The sequence below is a fragment of the Lolium perenne genome, chromosome 5 (assembly GCF_019359855.2).
Source record: "Lolium perenne isolate Kyuss_39 chromosome 5, Kyuss_2.0, whole genome shotgun sequence".
Classification (NCBI taxonomy): domain Eukaryota; kingdom Viridiplantae; phylum Streptophyta; class Magnoliopsida; order Poales; family Poaceae; genus Lolium; species Lolium perenne.
Window position 1 is genome coordinate 224,822,110 of NC_067248.2, and position 11,327 is coordinate 224,833,436.

The following is an 11,327-nucleotide window of genomic DNA, read 5'->3' on the forward strand; positions in this document are numbered from 1 at the left end:
AGCGCCTTCGATATCTAAGTTTATGCCTGATGCGTGCTTCTTCTTTGGTCTTTAGCCTACGCTCACGTATTCAATCAAGGTTGCAACCCGAATTTCGAAAAAAATGTGTTCTTAGAACAAATTTAGAAGGTCACAAAGCTGCATACATTTATAGACGAAAAAAATAGATAATTTACAAAGACTGAGTTGCATGAAATGAATAAAACAACATTCACATAGCACTTAATAAAGATCATACCAAACATGTGTGGGATAAATGATGTTTTCCTTCATATTCCCTCCTCTCTTAATCTTTCATTCTCCAGGGAGAAGGCAGGTATTATGTCTTGTCTTCCATATTCATCTGGTCTGCACAATATACTATAGGATGCAACAAATATCTTTTAAAAATATGTAGTTTAAGCTAGCACAACAAATAAGTTGTCTACAGATCTATAGCATGATCTTCTCCAAGATATTGTTGCAAAGTCTCAACTTTGTTCCACACCAAACCCTTTGACTAACATTTGGGTTCCACAACCTATGGTCGTTCCTCATTGTGAGATTTAGTAGAGCAAGAGACCTAAAAATTCTCATGTGTTGACTAAGTTAAGCAAATACATGCCCACTGGAATAGAGCAAAAACTGACCTTAAATTTTTTTTTATTTGCTCCATTTGAGACTACTTTGTGTGGAGGTCATCTACATCCCTCATGTGTATTATCATCTTAGTTTTTTGACAGATTCTACAACATTATAACCTGAATGGTGCAAAATCATTGCATTATATCTAAAATTTAATCATTTATGTGTTCCTGGACTGCTAATTTCAAAAGAATTTGAATAAAGTCGACCATGTCGGCGTACTACTACCTCTACGATGACCCAAAGTAATTGTTTAGTTCTTAAAAAATCATCTTCGATTATTCCTTGGCTAGATATGACAACTTGCTAGCTTCACTGCCAACTGGATGTATGATATGTATGCATATGTCAAATAGTAATACACACAATGGTACCTCTGAACTACATATCACATTTTACAACAATATCATGAGACTGAAATATGGACTCATCCAATGCCAAAATAGCCAACAATAAACTTGCTAACCATTGTTACAGAACCATGAAAAAATATTAGCAATTCAAAGGTCTAAGGGGAAAAATAACATTTCGAGTTAGGATCAAACTGAGTAGGACTGGGGTATGACCTGACTTAAACTATAATACAACTAAAACCAAGAAATTTTCACCTCTAACTGGTATACGCCGGGTACCAACTGACTAATTAAAGGAGACATGGTGTTATACCTCTTGCAACCCAGCATAGTGGTACAACCATTCTAGAGTATGCATAGCCTTAATTAGACTTATTCCCTGACACGAGCTTCATCTAATAATGAGTGAAAATGACTGTGCAGTCAATGTGTCTTTGATGCTATGAGTTCCTCGAATGAAATCATGAAAGGATTTGGTGCATTCATCACATAGAATTACATGGGCAGGCTTTAGAATCTGTAAGAGTAAGCAAGTTAGAAATTGATAAATATACCAAGCAATTACGTTCCTGTAACAGAATCTTCCTATAACCAGTGGAACTAATCACATCTTAATAAATGGAGAGAACAACATGGATACTACCAGTACATTTTCATCCCTATCTTGGGTTCCTCAATGAAAACAACATCTCAGGAAAACCAAGCTAATTCCAGGAACCGGAGTGACTTACTGGAGAATATACTTTCTTCCATTTACTATTAAGTACATAACCTTGCATGAGCTTATTTAATTTCCCCTTTTCATAAGATACTATACCTCTCATGAACAATGATCAGTGGATTTGTAGTTCCACAGTTGTGATCTCCACCATCCTCTTTTTTATGTTATTGTAATGTTACTATTTGCTTTGCTTTTCTAAGTGTACCAGTTGGTTTGATAATATTGCCAAGAAAAAATATCCAAGCTACTGATATAGCAAAGTTTCTGCTTCCTGCAAGTCACACTATTCAGATCTCCCATTAACCAATATATAAGCAAGGTACTTGCATTTTCAGATATCCATTGTGCGTAAACGACCAACATCACTTATTAATTAGTCGTCAGTGAAGCAATGAAAAGCTGGTGCATCTAAATTGAATATAAATTCATTATAAGCTATTCTAACATAAATTTACACAAACACAACTTCAAACCATTGTGGTCAGTTTGAATGCCATCTCTATATTTTTACACGGTATAATGTATACAAGGAATTATAATTTCTTTCCACCCATGCACATCTAATATGTCTCCTTGGAATATTCATTGACACAAATACCCATTTTAAAAAGGAGATTTCTAATATATCATAGAGTAGATAAAATGATACGCAACACAAAACATACAATATGTATTAAACTATTAATACTTACGGAAATTGGTCTTCAACAAAAGCAAGTCAAAGTTGGCAATAGAATGCTAGCTTCAAAATTTTCCACGAAGTGGAGTTTGCCGGGATGCATGTAAGACATGAGAAACCTGACAAAAGTAGATGTTTTGAGAAAGTACTGATGATATAAGTAACCTTATTGGACTGCACAACATGTTTCCCACGATCTGGGATTACTTTATGGCAAATGGACATAAATTTGTTGGTTGGATTGTATCTGATTGTAAAGCGTATATTCAGTGAATCATTGGCAGCATTGTACCATGTGCTTACATAATTTGCATCTAGTCCCGAATTTCTTAAAGAGTCATATGAAATTAAAAAAAGGACTGAAGTAACCAAGAAAAGAAAAAAATTGATGTATATTGCTGTACCATGACTCCTGCACTATGTCAGCACACCAAAAATTTTGTTACTCTAGCAATCAATACAATTCTACTCTATTGTGAAAACCATAATAATTATTTCACAATTCGAGAAATATACCTCGCACAAAAAAAAATATTTTTAGATCAAAACAAATTCACTACAACAACGATGTGCTAGAAGAGGTCTGCTATAGAGGCGACTTTTATTACAGGTTCTTCTTATGATTGACACATAAAAGCCCCAATAACATCTGTAGTGCAGAATGAAGGAAACCTTAAAGTATGCATCTGCTATACATGCTTCCAGAACATCAAATGGATAAGCATTATATGATAAAGAGGGAAATTCTCAGGCTGATGAGCAACTTCCTGAATCATTGTGCATTGAGCAAAGTTGATCATATACGGATGGCTTGCCGTTCTGGGCTTCTTTGGTGCTCCCGCAACAATGAACATCTCAAGCCTAGATCAAGCCTTTCTTCAATTAGTCTCTTAATTGATCGGCACAGTAGGCCGGTAAACAGCCCCCTCTACCATGTTTCCCTGAAACGGTGGCCAGACTTTTATATTATTTGTACAGAAAAAACACTTAAGTTTGTTACCAAAGTATTTCAGGGGAAAATGTCTATGAGCTTTAATGAGGGAAATTACGACTTTAATCGCATATAGTTTTTTTCCTTGTATAAATAATTGGAACTGTTATAGCAATAATGTGGCATCTTTGCTCTATATAAGTACCTCGCATATACTAATAAGCATATGGCTTAAACGGCATGCTCTATATATAACTGAAAATTCAGATGGGTCTGTATTTCGTATTATCTTGCGGTGGGCGAACCACTTTTCCTTAATCCTTTACCATATTATTATCAGGCCAACTTTTCAGTAGCTTACAAAGATAGCAAACAAATATTGGTCTATTCACAGCTGAATGAATAATAGGGTTAAGTACTTATAGATAAGTAGCATTATAATGGTAAAAAGAATACTATCATATGTCAAGTTTAATTACAACAAATAGAGATAATCAGATAATAATGTATTTGTTGGGAAAAGAAGGCAACATATTGGTTCCAACAATTCAAGTGGTTTATAACAGAGTGTTCAAATTTTCGAGAGTATACCTCACGGTTGACGACAATAAAATCCATCTCGTATAATTGATGTCGTGTGTCCTAATCTCTATATTCCCAGGTGCGCCAACACGCACCATTTCCATTGGTAGACTCCGTGTGATACATCTTTTACCAAGGAAATGTGCATCCTTACTTTTCCAATATGCCTACAATTATAGGTTAATAATGGAAATAGAGAATGGTAGTTGCATAATACGGTGAGTAGATGGGAAAGAAAAAATGAAAGAAATGATATAGAGGAAGAAAGAGATACACAAATTGAGCAAGGAAGAATTCACCTTATCAATCTAGTGGCTCTTGAAACTACGTAACGACGTCTTGCCGCTTCGGGCTACTGCAAGATTTCCTGCCTCCAAGCTTTGGCGTCAGACAAAGCACAATGTACTACCCGAGAAATAGGCACGAAATTGACCAAAGAATAACCAGAAATAGCAGGATTAGAAGATGGGAACAATTGATCGATCTTAGAGCAGAGGCGATACCAACTGCAGCACCTTGCGAAACATGCAATTGTGCCCGGAACGGGAGGAAATTCAAGCTGAACAGACGAACGCCCGCCCCCGGGCAGGCCGAACTTGCCGTGTGCGTCGCGCCACCAGGTGACCATGGTCGCACGGATCCTTGAACTCGCGCCCACGGGCGGGTGCAACGACGACGCAGAGGCGGAGAAGGCGACGCGGAAGGGGGCGAGCTCGTCACGTGCGCCGCAACGTCGGTTGACCATGGCCGCACGGAGACGGCGCGGCGGCAGCAGCGCCTGATGGAACAAAGAGCGGCCATCCTCGGTGACTGCGTGGTCAGACAGAGGCGGAGCAGCGCCGGCGCCCGATGGAGGAAGAGGCTGGCGCCATGGCCATGAAATTAGGCGCGCATGAAGAAGAGAGGGAGGAATCGAAAACTGAAGTGGGGATTTGTATTGATGATAAAGGAACATACCTCTATCCAAGTGTACAGACGTCTAGGAGATGCAGAATAATGGTGGCCGGAGGTGGCGACGCATAAGAGCGACTTCGGTGGCAACTGGGTGCGGACTCGACCGGTGCGGCCAGCGTTGGTTGTGGCTGGCCGCCGAATCGAGCGGCAGCCGGCAGCCGGTGCAGCCGAGCTTCGTCTCAATTGGCGGCCGGCAGGACTGCATCAAGCGGCAGTAGCGCAGCAGTCTAGTGGAGCAATGGAACGGAGGGAAAAATAGCGGCACGACGGGCTCCGGCCGTTCGGGAATCCTGTGGGACGGACTGCTGCTGCCGGAGCCCGACGGGAAATGGCATGGCTGGCCGCTCGAGATCCCCAGCGGCACCACCGAGAGGCCAAAAACCACACCAAAATCAAGAGACCAGGACTCCTCCCACAGCCTCCAAGCGGGAGAGCTCCACGCATGGAGAAGCCAGAGCATGAACGCAAGAGCGAGGTCAGGGAGGAGCTCCGGTCGGCGGAGGGATCTTGGGAGGGACCAGGCTAATTGGGAGATAAGAAAGAAGAGTAAAACAAATTAATTGAAAAGAGAGTTGAGAGGAGACAGAAAGGAAACGACACCGCTTTGACCGAGACAAAATTCCAAGCCGCTTCAGCTCCATCGCTACAAACACACGGCCCCGGAGCATCTGAAGGTAGCTTCGTGTTGACAGTGTGTGAACTTCCAGCCTCTCTAAAACTGTAAGAGGGTACCGAAATTGTACACACGAAAGCCCCACGTTAGTCCCTAACAGATCCCAAAATTCTGATAAAAAAGAAGTTGGTTGCCCTTTAATATAGTAGTTATTGTACTACTAATGAAAATGAGATTGGAGAATTCTTGAATTTATCTATGAGTCCCATATCTTTTGAGATTGATCAATCATCATGTTATATTATTGATAAAAGTGGGTTTGAAAGTTTGGATCCCACTATTTTTGAGCTTGATAAAAATTATGTGTTTATGGATCATGAAAAACATGCTTCATGTGATAGTTATATTGTTGAGTTTGTTCATGAAGCTACTGAAAATTATTATGAGAGAGGAAAATATGGTTGTAGAAATTTGCATGGTACTAAAACACCTCTCTATATGCTTAAAATTTTGAAGTTACTCTTGTTTTATCTTCTTATGCTTGTCACTTTATTCTTCATGAATTTATTTGTGTACAAGATTTCTATGCATAGGAAGTGGGTTAGAATTAAATATGTTTTGAATTTGCTTTTTGATGCTCTCTTTTGCTTCAACTCTTATTTCTTGCGAGTGCATCATTAAAACTGCTGAGCCCATCTTAATGGCTATAAAGAAAGAACTTCTTGGGAGATAATCCATGTGTTTATTTTGCTACTGTTTTGTTGTGTTTTGGAAGTTTTTACTACTGTAGCAATCTCTTCTTATCTTTATTTTATTGCAATGTTGTGCCAAGTGAAGCCTCTAATCGAAGGTTGATACTAGATTTGGATTTCTGCGCAGAAACAGATTTCTATCTGTCACGAATCTGGGCTGTTTTATCTGTAGGTAACTCAGAAAAATCTGCCAATTTACGTGCGTGTTCCTCAGATATGTATGCAACTTTCATTAGTTTTGAGTTTTCTGATTTGAGCAACGGAAGTACCTCTTTAAAATTCGTCTTTACTGGCTGTTCTGTTTTGGCAGATTCTGTCTCTGTTTTTTGCATTGTCTCTTGTGGACTTTAAGCAAGGCTTTCTAGACGTGGAGAGCTGTAGCTAATGTTTTATTGAGTTCTTGCAATGTGTCACTACAGGACCAAGGTGGATTCAAGTTTTTTGAGTACTAACCCCTCTAATGAAGTTTATGAGAAGTTTGGTGTGAAGAAAGTTTTCAAGGGTCAAGAGAGGAGGATGATATATGATCAAGAAGAGTGAAAAGTCTAAGCTTGGGGATGCCCCCGTGGTTCATCCCTGCATATTTCAAGGAGACTCAAGCGTCTAAGCTTGGGGATGCCCAAGGCATCCCCTTCTTCATCAACTTATCAGGTTTCTTCTATTGAAACTATATTTTTATTCGGTCACATCTTATGTGCTTTACTTGGAGCGTCTGTGTGCTTTTATTTTTGTTTTTGTATGAATAAGATCGGATCCTAGCAATCCTTGTGTGGGAGAGAGACACGCTCCGCTTTTTCATATAAACACTTGTTCTTCGTTTTACTTTTAATGTTCAATGACAAAAGTTGGAAGCTACAGCACTTATGGTTATTTGGTTGGAAACAGAAAATGCCTCATATTGTCTTGAATAATTTGACACTTGGCAATTGTTTTGAGCTCTCAAGTAGATCATGATTAATCTCTTGCATCATGTAGTTTAAACCTATTAGTGCAGAACTACCGTAGAGCTTGTTAAAATTGGTTTACATGATTGGTCTCTCTTAAGGTCTAGATATTTTCTGGTAAAAGTGTTTGAGCAACAAGGAAGACAGTGTAGAGTATTATAATGCTTGCAATATGTTCTTATGTAAGTTTTGTTGTACCGGTTCATACTTGTGTTTGCTTCAAATAACCTTGCTAGCCTAAGCCTTGTACTGAGAGGGAATGCTTCTCGTGCATCCAAAATCCTTAAGCCAACCACTATGCCATTTGTGTCCACCATACCTACCTACTACATGGTATTTCTCCGCCATTCCAAAGTAAATTGCTTGAGTGCTACCTTTAAACAATTCAAAATTTATTACCTCTGATTTGTGTCAAGTTTTATAGCTCATGCGGAAGTATGTGGTTGATACGCGTACAGCACGCGTCCGTTGAGAACCCCAAGAGGAAGGTGTGATGCGTACAGCGGCAAGTTTTCCCTCAGTATGAAACCAAGGTTTATCGAACCAGTAGGAGCCAAGAAGCACATTGAAGGTTGATGGCGGCGAGATGTAGTGCAGTGCAACACCAGGGATTCCAGCGCCAACGTGGAACCTGCACAACACAAACCAAGTACTTTGCCCCAACGAAACAGCGAGGTTGTCAATCTCACCGGCTTGCTGTAACAAAGGATTAGATGTATAGTGTGGATGATGATTGTTTGCAGAAAACAGTAGAACGAGTATTGCAGTAGATTGTATTTCAGTAAAGAGAATTGGACCGGGGTCCACAGTTCACTAGAGGTGTCTCTCCCATAAGATAAACAGCATGTTGGGTGAACAAATTACAGTTGGGCAATTGACAAATAAAGAGAGCATGACCATGCACATACATATTATGATGAGTATAGTGAGATTTAATTGGCATTACGACAAAGTACATAGACCGCTATCCAGCATGCATCTATGCCTAAAAAGTCCACCTTCAGGTTATCATCCGAACCCCCTCCAGTATTAAGTTGCTAACAACAGACAATTGCATTAAGTATTGTGCGTAATGTAATCAGTAACTACATCCTCGAACATAGCACCAATGTTTTATCCCTAGTGGCAACAGCACATCCATAATCTTAGAGATTTCTATCACTTCCCCAGATTCACGGAGACATGAACCCACTATCGAGCATAAATACTCCCTCTTGGAGTTACAAGCATCTACTTGGCCAGAGCATCTACTAGTAACGGAGAGCATGCAAGATCATAAACAACACATAGACATAACTTTGATAATCAACATAACAAGTATTCTCTATTCATCGGATCCCAACAAACACAACATATAGAATTACAGATAGATGATCTTGATCATGTTCGGCAGCTCACAAGACCCGACAATTAAGCACAATGGGGAGAAGACAACCATCTAGCTACTGCTATGGACCCATAGTCCAGGGGTAGACTACTCACACATCACTCCGGAGGCGACCATGGCGGCGTAGAGTCCTCCGGGAGATGATTCCCCTCTCCGGCAGGGTGCCGGAGGCGATCTCCTGAATCCCCCGAGATGGGATTGGCGGCGGCGGCGTCTCTGGAAGGTTTTCCGTATCGTGGCTCTCGGTACTGGGGGTTTCGCGACGAAGGCTATTTGTAGGCGGAAGGGCAGGTCAAGGGGCGTCACGAGGGGCCCACACCCTAGGTCGGCGCGGCCAGGTTTTGGGCCGCGCCGCCCTATGGTGTCGCCACCTCGTGGCCCCACTTCGTCTCCTCTTCGGTCGTCTGGAAGCTTCGTGGCAAAATAGGACCCTAGGCGTTGATTTCGTCCAATTCCGAGAATATTTCCTTACTAGGATTTCTGAAACCAAAAATAGCAGAAAACAGCAACTGGCACTTCGGCATCTTGTTAATAGGTTAGTTCCAGAAAATGCACAAATATGACATAAAGTGTGCATAAAACATGTAGATATCATCAATAATGTGGCATGGAGCATAAGAAATTATCGATACGTCGGAGACGTATCAGTGGTGTTTATCTTTCAATCTTGTTGGGCAACTTTCACCAATAGACTAGTGGCTTCATCCGCTTATCCAATAATTTTGCAAAAAGAGCTGGCAATGGGATTCCCAGTCCCAAATTAATTAACCAAAATAGACACTCCTCCATGGTATGTGATTGTTGGACGGCACCCGAAGGATTCGGTTAGCCATGGCTTGAGAAAGCAAAGGTGGGGAGGAGTGTCATCATAATAAAACTAAAATAAAAAGGCACTCCTTCATGGTATGAGATTGTTGGCAGGCACCCGAGGATTCGGTTAGCCATGGTTTGTGAAAGAAAGGTTGGAAGGAGTGCCACCCAAAAATAAAATAAAATGGGAGCCGCTCTTTGAAGGTTTGTCTGGCGAGGGGGTTAGAGTGCCCACTACCATTCGTTGACAACAACAAACACCTCTCAAAAATTCACTTTTATGCTCTCTTTATGTTTTCAAAACCAAAGCTCTAGCACAAATATAGCAATCAATGCTTCCCTCTGCGAAGGGCCATTCTTTTACTTTATGTTGAGTCAGTTTACCTACTTCCTTCCATCTTAGAAGCAAACACTTGTGTTAACTGTGCATTGATTCTTACATACTTGCTTATTTGCATTCATCATATTACTTTATGTTGACAATTATCCATGAGATATGTATGTTGAAAGTTGAAAGCAACTGCTGAAACTTAAATCTTCCTTTGTGTTGCTTCGATGCCTTTACTTTGAATTTATTGCTTTATGAGTTAACCCTTGTGCAAGACTTTTGATACTTCTCTTGAAAGTACTCTTCATGAAAAGTTTTGCTATATGTTATCTATTTGTTAGCAACTATAAATCATTGCCTTGAGTCACTTCATTCATTTCATATGCTTTGTAATAGTATGATCAAGGTTATGTAAGTAGCATGTCACTATAGAAATTATTCTTTTTATCGTTTACCTACTCGAGGACGAGTAGGAACTAAGCTTGGGGATCCTGATACGTCTCCAACGTATCCATAATTTCTGATGTTCCATGCTTGTTTTATGACAATACTTACATGTTTTGCTTGCACTTTATAATGTTTTTATGCGTTTCCGGAACTAACCTATTAACAAGATGCCGAAGTGCCAGTTCCTGTTTTCTGCTGTTTTTGGTTCCAGAAAGGCTGTTCGGGCAATATTCTCGGAATTCGACGAAACGAAGACCAAACATCATAATTCACCGAGACGGACCAGGACACCGAAGGGGAGTCAGAGGGGAGGCTTGGGGCCCCCACACCATAGGGCTGCGCGGGCCAGCCCCTGGCCGCGCCAGCCTATGGGGAGGGCACCATGTTGCCCCTCCTGCGCCGCCTCTTCGCCTATATAAGCCCTTTCGACCTAAAAACTCGAGACCAATTGACGAAACTCCAGAAAGACTCCAGGGGCGCCGCCGCCATCGCGAAACTCCAATTCGGGGGACAGAAGTCTCTGTTCCGGCACCCTGCCGGGACGGGGAAGTGCCACCGGAAGCCATATCCATCAACGCCACCGCCTCCATCATGCTCCGTGAGTAGTTCCCCCATGGACTACGGGTTCTAGCAGTAGCTAGTTGGTATTCTCTCCTCCATGTACTTCAATACAATGATCTCATGAGCCGCCTTACATGATTGAGATTCATCTGATGTAATCGGTGTTGTGTTTGTTGGGATCCGATGGATGATACATTATGATTAGTCTATCTATAAAGTTTGTGAAGTTATTGTTGCTGCAATCTTGTTATGCTTAATGCTTGTCACTAGGGCCCGAGTGGCATGATCTTAGATTTAAGCTCTATACTTATTGCTTAGATTGTATCTACAAGTTGTATGCACATGTCACTGTCCGGAACCAAAGGCCCCGAAGTGACAGAAATCGGGACAACCGGAGGGGATGGCGGTGATGTGAGGATCACAAGTTTTCACGGAATGTTAATGCTTTGCTCCGGTACTTTATTAAAAGGAGTACCTTAATATCCAGTAGATTCCCTTGAGGCCCGGCTGCCACCAGCTGGTAGGACAAAAGATGTTGTGCAAGTTTCTCATTGCGAGCACGTACGACTATATATGGAAAACATGCCTACATGATTAATGAATTGATGTTCTGTCTTAATGCTTTATCAATCCTATCAATT

The 11,327-nt window shown here is 41.1% G+C and overlaps 1 long non-coding RNA gene across 2 annotated transcripts; it reads right to left on the minus strand.

The window, feature by feature from the left end:
- Positions 1–1,059: 1,059 nt before the first annotated feature.
- On the minus strand, positions 1,060–5,459 carry LOC127302081 (uncharacterized). Of its 2 annotated transcripts, XR_007852633.2 has the most exons (6): positions 4,848–5,458; positions 4,394–4,752; positions 4,190–4,257; positions 3,900–4,057; positions 2,391–3,318; positions 1,060–1,494 (listed from the first exon to the last, which is right to left on the minus strand). It is a non-coding gene; the product is annotated as an uncharacterized lncRNA (long non-coding RNA). The 2 variants fall into 2 exon arrangements; XR_007852632.2 differs by having other exon boundaries at positions 4,190–4,752; positions 4,848–5,459.
- Between the last annotated feature and the right edge of the window lie 5,868 nt (positions 5,460–11,327).